The sequence below is a fragment of the Schistocerca cancellata genome, chromosome 5 (assembly GCF_023864275.1).
Source record: "Schistocerca cancellata isolate TAMUIC-IGC-003103 chromosome 5, iqSchCanc2.1, whole genome shotgun sequence".
Lineage (NCBI taxonomy): Eukaryota > Metazoa > Arthropoda > Insecta > Orthoptera > Acrididae > Schistocerca > Schistocerca cancellata.
This window is the reverse complement of record NC_064630.1, coordinates 288,214,337-288,236,657: the sequence shown is the minus strand read 5'-3', so window position 1 is coordinate 288,236,657 and position 22,321 is coordinate 288,214,337.

The window sequence follows — 22,321 nt, the reverse complement described above, 5'->3', positions numbered from 1 at the left end:
AACCCACTTATGATTTTAGCTATTGACCCCATGTACAAACTTGAAAAACAGTCCGACACGAAGATTTGAAAACGAACTGAATAGAAAGTTAATCTACTGACCAATGTACAATCCTTTTACGGTACTCATAACATACTGCTACGTGAAATAGGTTATGTTAGCGATCTGTTAGTTGTATTTACAGCTCCAGAGATCGGTTGGGAAACTAATCAAAACGAATTACTCTGTATTTTTGTCCCAGATATCAAAAGTGTCTTTATATGAATTTGCTCTGCAAACAGACTTCAACAATTAGAACTTTGACGCTAGTGGCTACACAGGCCCTTCATACTGAAACGTGTCTGAAACATGATACTAACACTTGATACATATACGTATTACCCCGGCAGGCTCACATGTTACAGTAGCCATGAGTATTGAGTAGCAGCGCGATACGTGATATATGACGTTATTTGACTAGCACCGGAGGCCTACACGGTCATATACAAACTCTGTGTTTGTTGTGCGGGCCGGCGCTCGCGTGAGTGATATTTGCGAATAGCAGTGGACAGTGTTGCCTCAGAGGCAGTTTCAGGTAAAGTACCAGGAAGCATGACGTTTGTTGTACCTAAAGCTATACCAGTTGCGTCAATCAATCAAGCCGATATATTTATTCTCCTGTCCTTACAAAGCCACACCAAAACTTCGTTCTTTTCAGGACTTTACACACTGCTCGTTGCATTGGCGGCTACCCGGTTTGTATTTCACGATCTCTACAAAACAGTTACATGTGTAAATGTAATCGTTTTCTATATTGATCAGTCATTACCAGTCTAAGCCTGAGCCTTTTGTTCTAATTAAGAAAATTCATAAATGAATCACCTTTCGCTACCAAGTATCTGGACACATGTTAGCAACAACTGGTAAACTTGACTCGCTCTCTGGAATGGGGGGGGGGGGGGCACTTAAACCTCTGTTTTTTTATACTTTACGTAGTGACATTAATTCGGTGACGCTGTCGCCAATTACTTCAGTAAAGGGAGTTATTTTAGAGTCTGCCGTGATTCATGTATAGATGACTCGCCAAAACAGCTTGTAATCCATACCAAAATTATCCTTTCCACTATGCGCTACAGAAAGCCATCATCAGTTCGTAAACTTCAAAAGTAATGTTTTTTACAAGAATGATGAATTAAGTCTACATGCGTTTATTATATCGATGATGGACAACATAACGAACTAAAGTACTTTCTTTTAGTAGTAAAGCTAGGGGCAATTTTCGTAAACTTGAAATCTGCAAAAAATTTAAGAATATAAAAGGAATTAGGTACTCAACAACTGGCTGATGAGAAAGGAGCAGTGTAATACGTACACTGACGTATAAACACTGCTGGTCAGGGAGATTTATCAGCAGTCGAAATAACAAAAACCGGAATCATTTTCACAGAATTGCAACATAATGGTTTAAGTAAAGATTTCGTGGCGAAAATAAGCCACAGCCGGCTGCTGCGGAGCTTTTCAGTTAGCGCTCTTTTTTAGTCGGTATCTCATGCCCATAACCTAATTGATCTTTCACCAACTAAATTTCCAAACATGCCATTACCTCAGCTACTGGTTTCTTCATATTAGTCAATTATTGTCTATCACCTACTTATTTGTCGTTGTCAATTTAGACCGACCAACTTTTTTTCTGTATTTACTCTCTCAGTTTATCTTATTTTCAGTAGGTGTTTTATCCTGAAATTTCCATCACCAGTTTAGCTGATTCATCCCACTAAATACCTTTACTAAAATATGTAGAAAATACGTGCAAACCATTCTTGTGGCACATGGTCTGTCCTAAAGCAGTGTATAAGAATGGAGGATAGTTATGCGGAAAAAATAGGTCAGTAAATAACTGAATATTTGTTATTCACTAATTACTTTAAGCTCAGGAAACATTCGCTGGAACTACAAAATGCGACTGAAACGAATATGTACTACACAACACACAATATTAAGATAAATGATTCTAAAACCTATGAAACGTAAGATATGCCAACAGTTTCCCATTGGAGTGATGGTTCCGTGGTATAGAATGGTTAAACTGAGTTAAGGCTTGGGATAGTACAAAAGAGATTCAAAGAAAAAGTGAAGCGCTACTGAATGAAAGTGTGTTTGGTCTCACAAACCCAAAGTTATCACCTTGATTAGCAATTGAAGAAAGAAATCAGAAACCGCAAACAGGTTAACTCGAACAAATGTGTTGACTTGGAGGCAGCTTTCAACAACTCAGACAGCAGTAGGTAATTCGACACCAAGAGATACGTAGGGGCGAACAGTGAATTGCAGTAGTAATCTAGCACAATAAACAGGATGTTTCCGCAAGAGCGTACAAAATATAACAGGATATAGAGGATGGTCCACTGAACAATTTGAGGTATGGAATATGTGGTAGGAGAAGTCAATTTAAGGAGATAACAACAACAAAATCAGGTTACAGAGTACTTCTTTACTTACATTAGCTACAGGTAACTGAAAATACCATGACTGAAAAAATGAACTTACCATTTGTACTGTATCTTACGAAATGTGCTGAAACTAACGGCCGTCAACCTCAGTGTAAACAAGAAATCGGTGCACAAGATTCTGACACATTGTGACAAATATTCCTGGTGTGTTTCGTATCACATCACAGGCAGCTATAATTGTGGCAGCTAACTGCATCTTCTGACGGTCAGGTAGAACAGGTAGAACAAGCCCTGTAATCTGCCTCGTCCTCCTTGTTTCCTTGCATGAAAGAATGGATGTACATGTATATAAGCAGCATAGTACATGTCAACTTGAACGAGTGTTAGTTGTAAATAAGCTGGAAAAGAGTAATGCTAGACAAAGCAGTAGACAAGTTTACTTCCATATCTCCTGCAACTGGCTTCTCCAATCTCAGGTTCCCCACCTCAAGTTGTTCAGTGGAGCATTCTCTACGTCCTGTTACACTTTCGCACGCTCGTACTGAAGCTCCCTGTACACAAAATCCATAAGCGGAAAAATGTGAAAATCCTGGTTATTTTACAAACGGTGAGAGACAGATTGGAATTTATCTCAAACAGTCATGAGCCTTGTGTATTCAATAAAGGAGAGACTAATGCATAACGAAAGCACTAAAGAAAAAGGGGAGGGAAGACCTGTATGTTGCGCCATCTAGACAACGCTGCTACTCCACAGCGTGAGACTTTATCGTCAGCTGTCGTAATTTTGAATAACAAGATTATATGGCAAAAAAGAATCCTTATAAATTCACCTACTCTTTCAGAGTTTCGTTTACATTTTTTCTTTCTTCAGTTTCATATTTTAAACGCTACTGGGTTTTCACTGGAAACATTTCCTATGTATCTATTCTACAATTGTTTACCTTCGGATGCCTAAAACCTGATTCAAAATCTGTATTTCGATAAATTTTTTGTGGTAAGGAAATATTTTTCTACTTTTGATTACTAAGCGTAAGCTTGCAATCGCGTTTCTTATAACGCTAAGTTTTCAGAAGCCAAATAAGACTCTTGTCGTAATCCGTTACTTGAATAGTTTCACATATTTTATTCACTTTTTCAGTAAATGGCATACAAAGAGAGATAATAAACATGAATATCTCTCATAGCCTAGTCATACGGGAATAACAAAGGCGTGTCGAGTGACCAGTGGACCACTATATGCCAACGAACCATACAGAGTATTGTTTTCTAGAGTACCTACCTCAGGGAAGCAAAAATTCTCTCAATAAAAAATATTTTGTGGTCTTCCAGGGTAAGAAATGAAAGACGATCTGCCAAAGGCCTTGTCAAAGAGAGTGGAGGAGCAGTCAGTTTTAGGTCACCCCCTGATCTTTGGATGGGAAAATGAACCACAAGGACAGAAGAATCAGGAAGCAGGAAGCAATGGAAATTACTGCCTTGAAGACATATAAAGTGTATCCACAGGACATATGGATCGTAATTGAAAAAGTGTCATGATGATCTCTCCATTGGCAAACGATTCCCGATTATTCCCCCAATCGGATTTCCGAGACTGAACTGCTAACTGGGTTACCATGAGAAAAAGTAGAATTATCAACGAAGGCAAGTAATCCAATGAGTCGGAGCTTCGCATGTCAGAAGTTTGAACATAGTGCGAAAGCTAGAAAATCTGAAAAAAGGAAGTGAAAATGGTCAGCCTGGATAAAGTGGAGATCCGTGAAGTGAAATGTAAAGAGATATTCTCTTTAGACGAATATAGATCAACAGGAGCAGAAATAAGTTTGACGGGAGCAGAATTCGATATAAAGAGGAAAATAGGCAGAGAGTGAGCAGCTGTGGACTGTTCAGTGATACTCGTACAATTGTTTTCATCACATTCGACAGCAAACCAACGTCGAAAACGATGTTAAGGTGCATAAGCGAACGGAACGTTGCGAGCAGAATATGAGAAGTTAGAGGTGATACATGAGGATATGCAAAGGGCATATTCAGTACACAAAGGGAGATGAAAATCTGTCATGTGAGATTAGAATGTGGAGTAGAAGAAACGATTACGGTCAAATACTTGGCAATACTCGGCAACAGGAATGAAAGAAGAGAAAGACTGATTGTGGCCTGCAGTAAATTTCAGATAGTATTAAAGTTCTACAGTGTGGAACCACGCGACCGCTAAGTTCGCAGGTTTGAATGCTGCCTCGGGCATGGATGTGTGTGGTGTCCTTAGATTAGTTAGGTTTCAGTAGTTCTAAGTTGTAGGGGGCAGACGACCTTAGAAGTTAAGTCCCATAGTGCTCAGAGCCATTTGAGCCATATTAAAGTTCCAGATACACAAGAGAAGAAAAAGACACTGAGACACGGGAATATTATAGCTGGATTACATACTGTCCAGATAGAGATCACAAATTCATATATTGGACTTAAACGCATACCCAGATGCAGATACCGACTTGCAATTTCTTAAAGAGGAAGGGTAGACTGTAGTTTAGGAGAACTGTGTGGAATAATCAGCGGTATATTCAATTACCGAGGGACGCTCTGACGTGCTTGTCTTAAGTTCTCTGATGCTATAGATACTGCGATAACGAATATCACAGGCTCTCCAGTTACAGTGGGATGTAGGTCTCTAAATAGTGACACGTTCGACATACAAACTTAGTTGCCAGGAAAGTAACTGTAAAAACACATTGGGGAAGAAATACTTCAACCGATCTACGGTATAAGGAAGCACAATCATATACAGGGAAAGACAGGATCTTCTCTTTCTCTGTCTCTCTTACCACTTTTTTTAGCACTTACGTCTACATCCTCAGTTATAGGTTGAAACTATTCCGGTTTTTGTCATTTTACCATGTAAAGTCCGCAGCTCGGGGTCTAGCGGTAGCGTTCTTGCTTCCGACGCACGCGGTCCCGAGTTCGATTCCCGGCGGGATCAGGTAATCTTTTCTCAGCCTCGAGATGACTGGATATTGTAGTGTCGTCTTCATCATCATCATTCATCCCCATTACGGTCGGACGAAGGCAATAGCAAACCACCTCCGCTAAGACCTTGCCTAGTACGGCCGTGTGGGTCTCCCGCATCGTCCCCCACGCTCCTCGGAGTATGGGACCCCATCGTCATCACAAAGTAATGGGGGCTATTCCCACCATTTTGACACTTCTTTGTGTCAGTGTTTCTCACATGTTCCATTTTTCGTCGATGCTGCGATTCCTTATCATTCCACATACTTTGCACTTACTCTTATCGTACCGCATCCCATACGCTTCGATTCTCTTCTGATCCGCTTTTCTCGCTGTTTGTGATTCACTATCTAACGATCCTTTCCTCCAAACGTAAATTGTCAATATTTTCCTTCTCAAATTAAAACCAATGTTTGATGCCAGTAGACTTCTCTTGACCATGAATGCCTTACTTGCCTTTGCTAGTCTGCCACTTATGCTCTCCTTTTGATAGCACGAATGTCCCATTTTCCTCACTTAGTCGGCTCTTTAAGTCCTCATTGCTTCGTCCGTATTGGGTTGTTTTGCTTCCAAGGAAGCAGAATTCCATAAGTTCGTCTACCTCGTGATCCCTAATTCCGATATTAAGTTTCTCGCTGTTCTCCTTTGTGCTACATCTTGTTATCTCTGCCTTCTCCTAGTTTATAGACAATCCATATACCATACCCTTAAGACTGTTTACTCCATTCTAAAGGTCCCGTAATTCTTCTTCGCATTCACTGAGCGTAGCAATGTCATCAGCGAACCATACCACTGATATCCTCTCATCCTGAATTTTAATCCCACTTTTGAACCTTTCTTTTACTTCACTCATTGGTACTTCGATTTATATATTTAACACTAGGGGCAAAAGATTGCACACCTGTCTTACGCCCTTTTTAACCAAGCACTTCGTTCTTGATCTTTCTGTCTTCTATGTTCCACTTCAGTTTGTACATACTGTACGTTACCTGCCTACCTCTATAGCTTATATATATTTTTCTCTGAATTTCGAATGGTTTTTCTGGCTAGACGAATCTCACATTCATGTCTTTATTTTTCTTAAGCCATGCTGCCATTGTGAGTGAGAACTGCATCTTCTGTAACTTTATCCTTCGCCAAGGCAAGCTCTTTTCTCTTCCATTCCTCTGTATGTTATCCATGTAAGCAGCTTGGATAAGCTGCTTTGCTGAATGTAGGATAACTCTCGCACATTCCGTCTCTTGCTATCTGTAGAACTGTGTGGATGATATTTTTCCTTACTGGTACGTCGCCAGTCTCATAGATGCTACACTAGACCTTGAGTAGTTGTTTGGTTGACACTTCCCAAAGATCTCAGAAATTCTGATGAAATGTTGCCTTTCCCCGCTTCCTTATTTTATCTCAAGTCTTCTACAGAATTTTTAATACTGGATCACCTAAGCCAGCCGTATCGACTCTATCATGTCATCAGTCAAGTACCCCCATAGAAGCTTTCAGTTTATTTTTTCAACCAACCTCTCTCTCTTCTCTTTGCCTGATAGTGGAATTCCCACTGCACTCTTAATGTACTTCCTTGTTTTTAATTTCCCCGCAGATTGTTTTGACTTTTATGTACGTTAAGGCTGTCTTCCTATCATTCCTTTTACGATTTCTGCACATCCTTCTTGCAGCCATTTCACCTTGCCTGCCCTCCGCTTGCTAGTATCTCATATCTAAGGGATTTATACAGCTGTATTTTTGTGTTTTCAGGAACATTTTTATCTTCCTTCTTTCGTTGATCAACTGACGTATATCGTCTGTTACCCAAGCTTTCTTCGTAATTGCCTTGCTAGAACCTATGTTTGTCCATCCAACATCTGTGAGTCTCCTTTTTAGCGATGTCCATCTTAACGCGGTATCCATATGCGTAGTGAACTAAAGAAACGTCTCGTCTTTCTTAATCTTGAGTCCTCCCACTGTCTCCTGGTATTTTGGAAGTGTATCTAGATTCTTCATTATGAAATACCGAAAGATATTACAGAACTCAGTTTTTCTCCTCTCTCATCCCTACTGTCAAGACCATATTTTCCGTTAACTCTTTCTTCTATTCATTACCCTACAATTCCACTCCAATCCTACATGACTATTACATACTGATTACATACTTTACATACTGATTTATATGTTCAATATCCTCCTATAGCCGGCCGGGGTGACCGACGGTTCTAGGCGCTACGATCTGAAACCCCGCGACTGCCACGGTCGCAGGCTCGAATCCTGCCTCTGGCATGGATGTATGTGATGTCCTTGGGTTAGTTACGTTTAAGTAGTTCTAAGTTCTAGGGGCAAATGACCTTAGAAGTTCCATAGTGCTCAGAGCCATTTGAACCATTTTTTTCATATAATTTCCCTGTCTCTTTCACCTCTGCCGGCTACGTTTGCATGTATACCTGAACTTTCATTGTCGACACTGGATTGCTGTCAAACCCTATGATAACCGCCTTACACTGAACTGTTCACAGTAATTCACTCTCTGCCCTAGCTTCGTATTGATAACGAATTCTATTCCAATAATACAATTTTCTGCTGCTGTTTATGTTACCCTACATTCGCCTTCCCAGAAATCGTTATTATTTTTCCACATCACTTCACTAACCCGAACTACAACTATACTTTGTTGTAGTACTTCCCATTTCAGGTTTTTAACATTTCTCTTGCTCTCATGCTTCTAACATTCCACGCTCCGACTCGTAGATCATTAGCTGGTCGTTGGTATTCCATTTTTTTCCCATGATGACCTCGCAGAGATTCGAATACGGATTCGGAACCTTTTGCCACAAGATACATGATCATGATACGTTTCTCAGTGCTAGCCCACGTATCTTATGGATTCACATGACGTGATTCAGTTGTTTCCATTGATTTCTGCACCCTCGTGCAACTGATCATTGTTGATTCTTCAGCCTTTTGGGACAGTTTCCAAACCCACGGGAATGAGAGAGCCCAGAACCTCTGTCTTTCTTTCCGCCCACTTTCACAAGGACATTTCTGACATTGCTAATAATATTTATTCAGAATTTAATAAGCGGCTGGGCTCTAACCCGGGACTTATGACGTTTTCATTAGTAGACAAAGACGCCCTGCTAGACCACGGGTCAAGACGGAAATTCAGCATCCTAAATCCCTTAGGAATGAAGTATACAAGAAAAGCAAGGCAGCCTAGACGACATGGCTGCAGGAAAGATGAGAAGAAATCGAAATAAAATGTTCGACGGTTAGAATGAATTAGCACAACTTTCGCTACAATTGAAAGCAACTGTAGAAACATTCAGATTGTAATGTGAATTCCTTCTTTAAACAAAGAATAAAGATTCAAATGGCTATGAGCACTATCGGACTTAACATCTGTGGTCATCAGTCCCCTAGAACTTAGAACTACTTAAACCTAACTAACCTAAGGACATCACACACATCCATGCCCGAGGCAGAATTCCAACTTGCGAGCGTAGCGGTCCCACGGTTCCAGACTGAAGCGCCTAGAACCGCACGGCCGCACCAGCCGGCATCAAAGAGTACGTGGATAAAGTAGAGTGAGGGCCACTATGATGGGGCGGACTTGTCTGACGACGCTGTTGAAGAATAAATCGGACTGTCATTATCGAAGAGATCGGGAATCCTGTGTGACACAATTTAAAAGAGTTATGGAAGATATTTGTTCAAATTAGATCGCAAGGACAGATTAAATTCCATTCCGTTTTGTGAAATCATTGTGGGCAGTGATAACCAAATCACTACTCAAGATAGTGTGTAGGAGCCAGAGACTCGCACCGTATCATCAGAATTTCGGAAATATGTCACCCATCCAATTCCAAAGACTGCAAGGAAAGATAAGTACGAAAACTATCGCATAACCAGTTTAACAGCTCATGCATAAAAGCTGCTGACAAGAATAGTATACAGAAGAATGGAAAAGAAAACAGAGGGTCAACAGTAGGATGATCAGTCTGGCTTTAGGGGAGGTAGAGGACGCAGAAAAGTAGTTCTGGCATTCCGCTTGATAATGGATGCGAAATTTAAGAAAAATCATCACACCCAGCAGGATTTGTTGGCCTAGATGTACCTGTAAAATGCGGGAAGATGTTCGAAATTCTGAGACGAATGGGAGCAAGTTATTGGGAAAGACGGTGAATGTAGAGTATGTACGAGAAAACCAAGAAGGAATAATTACATTGGAAGATCCAGAGCTAAGTGCTCGAATTAAAATATGTGATGCCAGGAGTACAACCTTTCATCACTCATGTTCAGTCTATATACCGAAATAGCAATAACGGAAATAAAAGAAAGGTTCAAGATTGGGATTAAAATTCTGCGTGAAAGATTATCAGTGATATGATTCGCCGATAACATTGCTATCCTCAGCGAAGATGAAGACGAATTAAAGATTCTGATGAATGGAATGAACAGCCTGATGAGTAAAAAATATAGATCGAGTGTAAACCGAAGAAAGACAAAGTAAGTAGGAGTAGCAGAAATTTGAATAACGAGAAACGTAACACGGTAACTGGTGATTACGACGTAGACCACGGTAAGAAATTCTGCTGAGTAGAAAGAAAGGCAATTCATAAGGATCGAAGGAGGCAGCACATGAAAAGCAGACTATGACAACAAAAGAGGGCATTACTTGGCACGAGAAGTTTGTTGGTATGAAACATAAGCCTTAGTTAGAGGAAAAAGTTGCTGAGAATGTACGAGTTTCGTGTGGTAGTGGACAATAGACATTGGGAAAACCTGAACAAGAGGATCGACGAGGTCGAGATGTGGTGCTACAGAAGGATGTTGAAAACCAGACGGCTCTAAAAGATAAGGAATGAGGATTTTCATCGCAGGACGGACGAAGAAAGGAGCAAATGGAAAACACCGAAAAAAAGAAATGAGAAGGTGATACGACCTCTTACGACATCAACGAATAATTTCTGTGGTTCTGGAAGGTCCTGTAGAGTATAAAAAGTGGAGAGGAAGACAGCGATTACAGGAAATCCAAGAAATAACCAGGGACATTGAGTGCAAATGATACTCCAACACGAAAGAGCTGAGCCTGGCACTTGAGAAGAGCTCATGACGGGAAGCATCAAATACGCCAGATTGATGACTAAATAAAGGCAGCACCACGCTTCAAAAGCTTCGATTCTGCTCCTTTCCCGTATGCTCATAGCCATTACTTACTAGCGTACAGTGCTGTGCCTCAACAGTATATTCTCAGATTTCTTGCTAAAATTAAGGGCTATGTGTCACGTAGCAGACTTCTCTTGGCAACGAGTGCCCACTTTGCCAGTGCTAGTCCACTTACGTTGTCGTCTTTTCCTCGACCGTCATGTGCTATCCATCTACATCTATATCTACATATATACTGTGCATATCACGCTTAAGTGCCTGGCACAGAGTTCAACGGAAAACCTTTAAAATAAATAACTATTATTTCACTCTCGAACAGCTCGCGGAAAAAAACGAATACCTATTTCTTCCTGTGCAAGCTGTGATTTCTCTTGTATTATTATTGTGATCGTTTCATCCTATGTAGGGTGGTTCAACAAAACATTTGCGCACTCGGAGCAGAAAGTTTGTGATTGAAATTTCGTGAGAAGATTCCGCCGCAACGGAAAGCGCCTTTGTTTTAATGGCGTCCGTCCCAAACCCTGTATCTAGTCAGTAACACTCTCTCGCCCACTTCTCGATACCGCAAAACGTGCTGCCCTTATTGGAACTTCCTTGATGTACTCCGTTAATCCTAGGGTTCAACACAGTGCAGCAGTACTCCGAAAGAGGACGGACAAACAAAGTGTAGGTAATCTCTTTAGCAGATCTGTTGCATGTTCTAAGAGTTTTGCCAGTAAAAAGCAGTCTTTGGGTCATCTTACCCACAACATTTTCTATGTGTTCTTTCCATTTTAAGTTTTTCGTATTTGTAGTTCCTAGATATTTAGTTGAATTTATGGCCCTTGCATTTGACTGACTTTAGGTGTAACTGAAGTTTTACTGATTCTTTTACCACTCATGTGAATTACATCACACTTTTAATTATTTAGGGTGAATTTCTGATTTTTGTACCATACAGATATCTTATCTAAATCGTTCAGCAACTGGTTTTGGTCATCTGACGAATGTACTAGAAGATAAACGACAGCATCATCTGCAAGCAATCTAAGACGGCTGCTCATACTGTCTCCTACATCGTTTATATAGATATGGAGCAGCAGAGCGCCTGTAACACCACCTTGGAGAACGCCAGAAATCACTTCTGTTTTATTAGATGACTTTCCGTCAGTTTCCACGAAAGGCGACCTCACTGACAGGAAATCACGAATCCAGTCAGTAAACTGAGTCGATACAACTTAAGGACGCAATTTCACTACAAGCCGATTGTGTGGTACAGTTTCGAATGCCCTTTGGAAATCTACAAATATGGAATGAGTTTGTAATCAGTTGTCAGTAACACTCAACATTTCGTGTGGGTAACGAGCTAGTTGTGTTTCACAAGAACGATGTTTTCTAAATCCGTGTTGACTGGGCCTTAATAGACCGTTCTCTTCGAGGTAATCCATAAATTTCGGACAGAATATAAATTCCAAAATCCTGCTGCATATCGACATTAATGATATGGCCCAGTAATTTAGTACATTACCGCTACTATCCATCTTGACTATTGGTGTGACTTGTGCAGCATTCCAGTCTTTGTGTACATATCTTTCTTCGACCGAGCGGTTGTATATGATTGTTAAATATGGAGCTATTTCTTCAGCTTACTCTGAAAGGAACCTAATTGATATACAGTCTGGACCAGAAGACGTACTTTCGTTAAGTGTTTTAAGTTTCACCACTTCCCCGATGTTACTCTTATTGGTAGTTATTCTCAATTCTCATTCTGGAATATTTACTTCGTCTTCTTTACTGAAGGAATTTAGAAAGGCTGTGTTTAGTACCTCTGCTTTGGCATCACTGTCGTCGATAGTATTTCTGTTGTTATCCCACAGGAAAGGTACTGAGTGGGTCTTGCCGCTAGCATACTTTACATACGACCAGGATCTATTTGGATTGCTGCCAGGTTTCGAGATAAAGATATGTGTGGAAACTATTATGGGCGTCTCGCTATGATGTAAGCACTAAATTTCGAGCTTATGTAAAAGATCCCCAATCATGGAAATTTTGCGTCCGTCTAAATGTAGCATACTTTTCCACCTTATCAGAATTCCTGCACTTAACTGTTTTGTAGTCATCCGTTTTTTTTTATTAAGTTTGTGGTTAATTTCATTTCTGGTCCTCCTCATTATTTTGACCGGGAATCGTGGCGTACACCTGTATTCCAATCTAAAACATCTTAGGGATGGCTGCAGGTGTACTAGTTCGTAACATAAATCACAGTGAGGAATTGTAGGAAAGACATGGAGATCAACTAAAGTACTGGCCCTTTCGTGAGCTCAGGAATGACCATCACACTTTCATCGAGCTTTGTAGTAAACAAGAAGAGGAGAAAAAGACTTCTCATTGCCGTCACCGTTCTTACTTTCAGTCTTTTTTCATTTCAAGTAAGAGGTCCTGTAATTCTTCTCCACTTCCACTGAGGATATATATGCCATCAGCGAATGATTTCGTTGACGTCCTTTGACCCCGATTTTAATTCCTCCCCTGAATGTTTCCTTTCTTTCCGTCATTATTTTCTTAACGTCAGCATGAACAATAGCAGGGAAAATCTGCATCTTACCTCATAACATTCTAACCTGAGCTCTTCGCTCTTGGTGTTACATTCATACTGTCACACATCCGGTTCTTATTTCTTTTCCTCTGTTTGTGAGTTATCAGTATTCTAACTGGTTTGATGCGTCCTGGCACGATTTCCTCCCTTGTGCTACGCTCTTCATCGTCGAGTAACACTTGCACCTTATTTGCTCCATTATTTGTTGGATGTAGGCAAATCTCTGTCTCCACGGATAGTTTTAAACTACTATAGCTCCATCTAGTACCACAGACGGTATTCTGGATGTCTTAAAACATGTCCTACTATCATGTCCCTTCTTCTTGTCAGTTTTTACATATGACCCTTTCTTCACCGATTCTGCGGAGAAATGCATTCTTTATCTTATCAGTCAACCTAATATTCAACAAAACTCAGTATCATCACATCATCATCACATCTCATATTCTTCGATTCTCTTCTGTACTGGTTTTCGCTCTGTTCAAGATCCACTACCATACAATCCTGTGCTCCAGACTTGCGTACTCACAAACATCTTCCTCAAATTATAGCCTGTTTTTGATACCATGAATATTCTCTTTTCCTGCGCCAGTCTGCTTTTTATGTCTTCATTGTTTCTTCCGTTTTGAGTTGTTTTGCTTACAAGGTAGCACAATTCCTTAACATTGTCGTCTTCGAGATCACCAATTTTGATGTCAGGTATCTCCGTATTCACGTCTCTGCTACATGTCGTTTCTTGAGTCTGTTCCAGTATACCCTTAGTCCATATTTTGTATGCACTAGACTATTCATTCCATCGATCAGCGGAACTTATCACTGATATCCTTTCACCGTCGATTTAAATCCCACTCTTGAACCTTTCTTTTTTTACGTTACTCATTGATCCTTACATTTATAGTTTCAACGGTATGGGCGAATGACTGCTTCCCTATTTTACTCGCTTTGTAATCCAAGCACTTCATTTTTGATCTTCCAGTTCTCTAACCGCCTGCTCCTACTGCTTATTCCTATTTTTCACAGAATTCTGAAAATCATGCTAGATTTGACACTGTGAAGCGCTTTTTCTAGGACGATGAATCTTAAGAGGTAGCCTTTATTTCTCTTAAGCCTTGCTGCCAATATCAGACTCAGTGTGAAAACTGCCTCTCTGATATGTGGTGTGATGGTACGTCACCAGTCTCATAGATTCTTCACATGGACTTGAACTGCAGTTTCGTTGCCTTTTTCGCCAATGTTCACAGCATTTGCTTCCTTATTTTGATCTCAAGTCTTTAAAGACACCTTCCATGTAATTTTTTCAACCAGCGCTCTCTCTTCTGCGCCTTACTGTGGAACTCCCACGGTTCTCTTAAAGTCGCCTCCCGCCCGCAACCACCATCTTGTTTTGTCTTTACCATATGATGAGTCAATCACATATTTGGTCGGCCATTTCGCCTTGACTGTCCTGCAATTTTTGTTTATTTCATCGTTAGGTGACCTCTATTTCTGCAGCGTTAAATTTCCCTGATCATTTTTGTGCTTTATTCTCTCTCGATCAACTGAAGTATTTTTTCACAGTTACCTTTCTTGTACCTATGTTTGTCCGTCATCTGGGTGTGCCCTTTTAAAATATGTTCACTCCCCTTCAACCGAACTGTTTGCTCTTGTGTTCGTTATCGCAGTCTCCACCTCCTTAGTGAACGTCTGATGCGTCTCGTTATTCTTGAGTACATCAGTATTCCACATACTTCCTCGTCAGTTCTTTTGTGATAGTCTCTTAACCTTGAGACTACTCTTCATAATTACTACATTGTCATCTTATTGGACGTATGATTTATTACTCTCACACTTTGCTCAGAATTTCAAACATCTTGCACCATTTTATTTATCTAAATATTTTTTCTGTATCAACAGATCCTATGAACATTTCCGAATGCTAAACAGATGGACATGTAAAGGATCTTTAATTTTCCTCTCCATTTTTGGGTATATTATACTTGTTTGCAACTTGGATGCATGAGCTTTTAAACTAAATGACTGATGGACTTCGCACCAATCTGCTCCTTCTGTCATTCGGATTGTGTGTATAACTTTTTTCCGAAAGTCGAAGGCATATCATTAAGTCCCACAGATACTGCACCGCTATTGATTTATAATCGTTTGGGTGCTACCTACACCAATGGTTTTGGAAATGCCAAAGCGATTTTATCTACCCATTCAGCCTTATTTGATAGCAAATTTTCAGAAGCTCTGTTAAACTATGGATCTAATACTGGATCCACTATGTCTTCCATAAAAACACGTGTTCCTTGATCTATTACAGTAGGGGACAATTCTTCCCCTTGTTAGAGGCCTTCTATATACTTTTCCATTTACCTGATCTCTCCTTCGCGCTTAACATTGGAATTACCGTTGTGCTCTAGATGTTGACGTCCTTACTTTAATTTCACGAAAGGTTATTTTGACATTTCTCTATGTTGAATCGGTCTTTCCGACGATTATTTATTTTTCTGTTTGTTTACATTTTTCGCGCAAAAATTTAGCCTTGGTTTCCATGAACCTTATTTCATTCCTAGGTGTTTTATTTTGCTGTTTTCCTGTGTTTCTTTGACTATTCTTTTGCTTCCTTCTTTCGTCGATCAGTTGGAGTGTTTCTATTGTTACCCGTGGTTTCTTTGCAGTTCAGTTCCTCGTATGGTTGCCCTTTTTAGAGATTTACTCCGTCTTCAACTGAACTGCATACTGTAGTATTCCTTATCGCAGCATCCACGTCTTTAAAGGACTTCATTGATCGTCTCTTTTAGAGATATCCATTCCTCTTCTGTCGAACTGCCGGCTCTGGTACCTATAGCCTAAGAGAACTTCAAAAGTGGGTAATGTGCGATTCTGTAATGCTTGGTGTCGCTGTTATCTAGCTGGAGACTTACAGGGTTTACGGACTCTCACACCTCTTGTAATTTTTGAACAGTTTAGTCACCAATAATGGTTGAAACTGATTAGAAAACTCAATCTTTCTCCTCACTCATGCCTACTACCGAGCTCATATTAGTCCGTAACTGTGTCTTCTGCTCCTTCTCCCATTCTTCCACTGCCACGATCCAGTGTCACATGATTAAGAGGTATTATCTCCTGAATTACCATTTCGATTTACTCATATGTTTTCTCTATCTCCTAATCTTCTGCCTGGGACATTATCATCTATACTTAAAATATTGTTGTTGGTGTAGGATTGTTGTCGATTATGAAGAGAATTACCTTCTACTTTGTTGTTCAGAGGAACTTACTCCCTAAGACGCCTTCACGCTCACAACAAATTCTAACCATGTTGTAACACGTTGTACTGTGGTTGAGATTAACATATGTTTTCCTTACATTTCATTTCCCTGACATATCTAGATTGAGCCGTTTCATATCCCTTTTTTGAGAAAACATGACACTTTTTCAAAGGCAACAAGTCGTGTGGGTACACATCTTAAACCCAGGACATTCCGCTGTTTCCACTGCCTTGTGCATGAATGTGCCATTGGTCATTGCTGATTGATTCACATGTTGGGGATTGTTACTCATCCCATGAGCAACAAGTCCCTCTGAAAGTTTGCTACTCCGCCCTCTTTAAGAGGAGCGTCAGCCGGGTGACGTCTTTCATCGGACCTCTTCGGCAGCAATTGCCACAGCCATAGACTATACAAATGTAAACTTTTTGTTGACTCCACATCTGAAATTGTATACCAGTATGCAACATAGTGGTTGGGGAGTGTGGCTCGTGTACCACCGATATTTCTCTAATGCCTCTTCCAGCTTCAAAATGTGCATGCGAAGACTGATTGCTCGTATGTCTCTTTGTGAGCTATGTTCAAATGTTCAAATGTGTGTGAATTCCTGAGGGACCAAACTGCTGAGGTCACCGGTCCCTAGACTTAAACACTACTTAAACCAAGTTATGCTAAGAGCAACACACACACCCATGCCCGAGGGAGGACTCGAAACTCCGGCGGGAGGTTTTGTGCAGTCCGTGACACGGTGCCTCAAACCGCGCGGCCACTCCGGGTGGCTTGTGAGCTATAATCTTTTTAACTTTGCATTCATAGTCTTTTCATGAGATACATGCAGGTGAAAGCAGTACAGCAGCTAACTCTTCTAGGAAAGTATGCTCTCGAATTTTAACCTGTAACTACACGCAGCTGGTCGTCAAGAACACTTGATATTAGTACAACGTCTGAAAATTGTCTCCAAGAAGCTATTTTCTCCATACTTTTAAGTGAGCATAATCGGACTTGATTGGCGTGCCTTCCTGGTATTTCAACTGTAGAACTTCAGGTTAGCTTACGACAAAGAGTTCAAGGGTATCTCGGACCGGCCGATTGAACTGGCTCTGAGCACTATGGGACTTCACATCTGAGGTCAGTCCTCTAGCACTTAGACCTACTTAAATCTACCTAACCTAAGGACATCACACACATCCTTGCCCAAGGTAGGACTCGAACCTGCGACCGTAACGGTCGCGCGGTTCCAGACTGAAGCGCCTAGAACCGCTCGGCCACACCGGCCGGCGCATGTAAGCTTTATCGCTTAATAATTTGAGTGCATTACTTCTGATGGAGGCACTCATAACAGTTCCGAACCCTAGGTCAATAGAATTCTTTTTTTCGACCGAGGGCTGTCATTGCTTTAATTTTACTTTTTAAACGATCTCTGGCAACTCAGCCATCTTCAAAACTTGAATAATTGGAAACTTTTACTGACATTCTAACTCATTTGATAAAATTGCCGAAAGTTTCAAAGAATACTTGAGTTTACTTTCAAACCCGTACCCAAATCATACAATAACAGTTGCTGCTGACCTTAATTTGCCCTCGATAGTTTGCAAATTTATATGTTTAAATCCGGAGGTATGTATAAAACTTTATCTGAAATTGTGGCAAACACATTCTCTGAAATATAATTCGAGCAGTTAGCTCATGAGACAACGCGAATAGTAAACGGTTGTGAAAACACACTTGACCTCCTAGCAGCAATTAATCCTGAGGTAATAACGAGCATCAAAACGGATACAGGGGTTAGTGAACACAGGGTTGTCGTAGCGAGACTGAATATTGTAACCCCAAATCCTTCAAAAATAAATGAAAAATACACCTATTTAAAAAAGCAGATAGAAATTCACTTGACGCCTTCCTGAGAGACAGTTTCCATTCCTTCCAAAGTAACAGCGTAAGTGTAGACCAGATGTGGCTTGAATTCGAAGAAATAGTATCGACAGCAACTGTGTGGTAGATACCAAGTAAATCAACAAACTATTGAGCTGGTACCCATAGACAAACAAAACAGGGAAGAGCACTGTTGAAGAAGGAACGAAAGCAACATGCCAAATGTAAACGAATGCCAAATCTCCAAGATTGGCGATCTTACACAGAACCTCGAAATTTAGTGCGGACTTCAATGCGGTATTCTTGTAATAATTTCCACAGCGAAACTTTGTCTCGAAGCCTGGCAGAAAATCCAAAGAGACTCATGTCGTAAGTAAAGTATGCTAGCGACAAGACACAGTCAGCTCCTTCCCTGGGCGATATCAATGGAAATATCAACGACAAAAGTGATGCCAAAGCAGAGTTACTAAACACAGCCTTTCTAAATTCCTTCGCCAAAGAAAACGAAGTAAAGATTCCAGAATTAAGATCAAGAGCGGCTGCCAACAAGAGTAACCAAGAAGTAGATACCCTCGGGTTAGTGATACATCTTAAATTACTTAATAAAAGTAAGTCTTCTGGTCCAGACTATGTACCAATTAGGTTCGTATTTTATACAACCGCTCGCTCGACGGAAAGTCCGTACCCAAAAGACTGGAAGGTTGCACAGGTCACAGCAGTATTCAATAAAGGTAGTATGAGTAATCCACTACATTACAGGCCCATATCACTAACGTCGATATGCAGCTGGATCCTGGAAAATATACTGGGTGCAATCGTTATGAACTATCTCGAATACTACTAATGCACAGTCAACACGGATTTAAAAAACACCATTCTTGTGAGACGAACTAACTCCTTACATACACGAAGTGCTGAGTGCTATTGTCAAAGGATTACAAATTGTTTCCATGTCTCTAGATTTCCAAAAGGCTTTTGATACTGTACAACACAATCGGCTTGTAATGAAATATGAAATTGCGTGTTTATGGCATATCATCTCAGTTACGTGACTGGATACGTAGTAAGTAACAGACAGCCGTAGAGTAAAACAGAAGTGACTTCTGACGTTCCTCAATGTGGTGTTATACACCCTTTGCTGTTCTTTATGTATATAAATAATTTAGGAGACAATCTGAGCAGCCGCATTATTTTCATTAGAGATGATACTTTTCTTTATCGTCTAGTAATGTCGTCAGAAGATCAAAACAAATTGCAAAGCGATTGAGAAATGATATCTATATGCTATAAAAATTGGCAACTGACCCTAAATCATGAAAAGTGTGAGGTCATCCACGTGAGTGTTGTAATGAAACCGTTAAACTTCGGTTACATGATAAATCAATCCATCTAAGGACTGTAAATTCAACTAAACACCTAGGAATTACAATGACGAACAACTTAAATAGGTAAGAACACAGAAAATGTTGTGGGGAGGCAAACTAAAGACTGCATTTTATTGGCAGAACATTTGGAAAATGTAACAGATCTACTAAAGAGACCGCCTGTAATCCACTTGTCGGTCCCCTTTTGAAGTACTGCTGCGCTGTCTGGCATCCTTACAAGACGTGATTAACCGAGTACATCAAGAAAGCTGAAAGAAGATCAGCACGGTTTGTGTTATCGCAAAGTAAGGGAGACGGTATCACTGACATGATAAAAGACTTGTGGGGGACTTCATTAATACGGCGTTTGCCTTGCTTTAGAATCTTCTCACGTAATTTTAATCACCAGCTCTCTATTCTGAATGTGAAAATACACTCCTGGAAATTGAAATAAGAACACCGTGAATTCATTGTCCCAGGAAGGGGAAACTTTATTGACACATTCCTGGGGTCAGATACATCACATGATCACACTGACAGAACCACAGGCACATAGACACAGGCAACAGAGCATGCACAATGTCGACACTAAAGTCTATTCACCGAGAGCTGGGACGAAACATAAACAGTGTCACGTGAGCGACTACGCTCGCTTCCACAGAAAGCATTCGGTGTTCACGTGATACGTAGGGGTGTGGAAAATCCTAGGCGCACGCTTTGCAGCTGGCGGCGTTCGGCTGGCTGCCGAGCTGTCACAGCGGACCGTGAGAAACCTGGGCAACAATGTACAAAATAAATTTAACAATAATGTTAAAATAATGTTAAACTGAGTTCATTCTGTCGAAGCAGATTTATTTTCATTCAGGTTGCTAACAAAACGCTCCATTAAAACACAATTAATTGTTAATTTTAATAACAATATCAGTAATAATAATGAGAAAGGACGAAACAAGGTTCACTCTGTCGAACTTCAACTGTTTTCACTGAGATTTATGACAAACCACTCCTCTCTCTCATCTACAATGCAGTCTTCTAATTTCCACATTTGAGTCTCCACTTTTTCTACGACATGGAGGACGCACTTGTTCGAATCCTCTGCAGTCACTGTTCTTACTGCCTCTTCTAGCAATACTTTAACTTCCGGCATTTTGTATGTTTTGTTTTTCACTGCACCATAGCCTTTGATTCTGGCCCACACTAACTCGATGGTGTTTAATTCACAGTGGTACGGAGGAATTATGAGAACTGTTTTCCCTGCATTATTCGCAATTTCTTCTATTGCGTATTCGTTGTGCGCTGTTCTGTGATTTTTAACTATATCTAAAAGTTCTTTCTTCAACATACCGTCTTCGAAATGGATGCTTTTAGATTTTAGCCACTCTGATATTTCGTGCTTATTGGAATTCGCAATGGGAACTTTTTCTTTTCTCCGAGAATGGTACGGGGCTTTATCAAGAACAATAACTGCATTTTCCTGAAGCCGAGGAAGAACATCTCGAAACCACATCTCGAAGGTTTCGGCGCACATCTCCTCATGATAATCTCCACTTTTCTTGGATTCGAAAGTCCACTAACATCCTTCAACGAACCCTGCTTTGCTGCCAATGTGTGCGATAATCAGACGTTTCCCTTTGCCTGATGGGCCCTTGCTTCCGGTGGATAACCCGGACAGAAACGCTCGTTTTGAGGAATTTATAGTGTCATCTACCCAGACGTAACTTCAGGTATGTCCTGCGTTCATCCACGTCTCGTCCTACAAATGGGTCTGCCTTCATCTCTCAACCGTTTAATGGTTCGAAGATAACGCCGCCTCCATAAGAAGATGTCATCCCTGTCTATTAGCATCCTATCGCGTGCACGCCGGACATACACTCCTGGAAATTGAAATAAGAACACCGTGAATTCATTGTCCCAGGAAGGGGAAACTTTATTGACACATTCCTGGGGTCAGATACATCACATGATCACACTGACAGAACCACAGGCACATAGACACAGGCAACAGAGCATGCACAATGTCGGCACTAGTACAGTGTATATCCACCTTTCGCAGCAATGCAGACTGCTATTCTCCCATGGAGACGATCGTAGAGATTCTGGATGTAGTCCTGTGGAACGGCTTGCCATGCCATTTCCACCTGGCGCCTCAGTTGGACCAGCGTTCGTGCTGGACGTGCAGACCGCGTGAGACGACGCTTCATCCAGTCCCAAACATGCTCAATGGGGGACAGATCCGGAGATCTTGCTGGCCAGGGTAGTTGACTTACACCTTCTAGAGCACGTTGGGTGGCACGAGATACATGCGGACGTGCATTGTCCTGTTGGAACAGCAAGTTCCCTTGCCGGTCTAGGAATGGTAGAACGATGGGTTCGATGACGGTTTGGATGTACCGAGCACTATTCAGTGTCCCCTCGACGATCACCAGTGGTGTACGGCCAGTGTAGGAGATTGCTCCCCACACCATGATGCCGGGTGTTGGCCCTGTGTGCCTCGGTCATATGCAGTCCTGATTGTGGTGCTCACCTGGACGGCGCCAAACACGCATACGACCATCATTGACACCAAGGCAGAAGCGACTCTCATCGCTGAAGACGACACGTCTCCATTCGTCCCTTCATTCACGCCTGTCGCGACACCACTGGAGGCGGACTGCACGATGTTGGGGCGTGAGCGGAAGACGG